Source organism: Sinocyclocheilus anshuiensis, unplaced genomic scaffold (assembly GCF_001515605.1).
Source record: "Sinocyclocheilus anshuiensis isolate Anshui unplaced genomic scaffold, SAMN03320099.WGS_v1.1 scaffold246, whole genome shotgun sequence".
In the NCBI taxonomy this organism is placed as follows: Eukaryota; Metazoa; Chordata; class Actinopteri; order Cypriniformes; family Cyprinidae; genus Sinocyclocheilus; species Sinocyclocheilus anshuiensis.
This window is the reverse complement of record NW_015542356.1, coordinates 649,919-652,092: the sequence shown is the minus strand read 5'-3', so window position 1 is coordinate 652,092 and position 2,174 is coordinate 649,919.

The following is a 2,174-nucleotide window of genomic DNA, read 5'->3' as shown; positions in this document are numbered from 1 at the left end:
ACCAACAGCGGCAGAGCAGGTGTAGGAGGAGCCCGAGGCGGAGGCGGAGAGCCAACGAGCCAGGGGGATGCCGCGGATCCGGGGGGCCAGGGTGGAGCCGAGGGCTCTGGCGACCGAGGCGGAGATCCGTGGCGGAGCCGGAGCGACTGAGGACCAAGGTGGAGCTGGCGGGAGGGAGGAGCCCAACGGAGCCGGTGGGAAGGAGAAACGAGGTGCAGCTGGAGGAGTAGAGTCCTGAGGCGATGGCGGGTCGACGCCCGATCAAGGTGGAGCCGGAGGGACGAGAGAGCCCGGTGGAGCTGGTGGGTCTAGGGGCCGAGGCGGAGTCCGGGCCGAGGAGGCTGGAGGCGGAGGTGAGGGATGCTCCAGCCACGGCAACGATGGAGGATGGCAGACCCACGGGGCTCGCACCGTATTGATGGTGGGCTGAGGGCGAGCAGAGGGGCTGACAGACAACAGCGGAGGAGGAGGCAGGAGCAGGTGGGAGGGTGGGCATTTGTGAGCCTCCGGGCTTTCATTCCAGAACTTAGGAACGGGAGCCCTCTCCTCTTCAGTGTGGCACAGTCACCGCACCATACACCAATCCGTTGCTCTGTCGCTCCTTGCGGCAACGTCTCGTTGGCCGCAGCGAGCTCGGGCTCTCCGTCAGCGTTGGGTTCTAGCATGCGCTCCGCACAGCGGGGAGATGGTGGGCTGGGCAATGTGTCAGGAGTGGATCCGGCGAGATCATTCATGGGGCAGATGGTGAATGGCGATCCATTTCTCGCCAGAATCCACTCCACAAAGGCGGCGAAATCCACTTGAGGACCATCCTCGGACGATGGCACTCTGCACGCGGTGTTCAGGCTGGCATCATAGAACGCACAGAGCGCATTGTCTGGATAGCTGGTGAGTTCGGTGAGGGCCAGAAACCCTGGTATGGCCCTCGAGCAATCTTTCCCCCTGCTCCAGCAGGAGGAGGAGGTATTCAGGGCGGGCGAGAGGATCCATGGGCACAACGGAAACAAAAAACCCTGGGTAAAAACGGAAACAAAAATGGAGGGAACACACGGAGGTAACTGTTTAGGGTCCGGTATTCTGTCACGATAGCTACTGTGAGGAGCACGGAGCGAGGAACGAGGAGACGTGGAGCAGACTTCAAACTAACAGACTTTAATAGACATCCAACGGAACCAGGAACACACACGTTGCGGGGAAATATGAACATTCAATACCAGACAACCTCAGAACCTCAGAAATACAGGACCTTAAATACATGGGGTAATTGACAACACACACCTGGAACTAATGAAACAATTAACATTGGAAAACTGGATCATGAAGCACGTGGAGAGGGAAAAACACACAGATAGAGTCCAAATTACTGAAGCACAATTTCTATTCTAACCCTTTAACCCCATTTTGCTACTCTGTTTGCGATTAGATCATTTTAAGCCGCTAAACTCCGGGAACTTTTTCAGTCCAATGATCCAGTAAGCAAATGCATTCAAACAATCCATCCAAAACAGCGCTACTATAAAGGAAACCAGGCTGATTACATCAGAGATTGCGGAGAAAACAAAGACTCGCGTTGCGTTTTCAGTTAATTATTCATTCCAGTGTGTTTCGCTTTTAAACACGAGCTCTGTCATATTCTGTGATTGTCTCTGAAGAGCACGAGCTCTCGCACGTCGCGCTGTGTGAAGTACAGATTGAACGGACTGTCAACACAACACATGCAAACTATGTTTTCTCGACTGGATAACCAGTGTCTCGTTAGTAAATTTTTGATGGATGAAGACTGCAATCAAGGTAAAGACGATTGCGGTGGCGTACAGGAGTCCTACAGTACAGTAAGCACGCGTGAGTCCATTATAATAATGCGTGTGAGTGCTCTTGATGCACTGATCACACATTGTATTTATGCACAGGCACATACATTTTCGTACATTCACGTTATTTCCACACACATTCATGATAATGCTTTGATTTGTCATGTTTATGTTGCTGTGTTTAGTCATACGGAATGGATCCGTGCACTGTAGTAGATATATGCAGTCAGCAGGCGGTTGGTTTAGGTTTTTTTTGTCATCTCCGTGTGGTCCTGTTCGGTATCGCAACTTGGCTTCTCTAAAATGTAAAAAAGCTCTTTGGTGTTGCACTGTACACATACTATAAAATTCTGATTTTTTTTT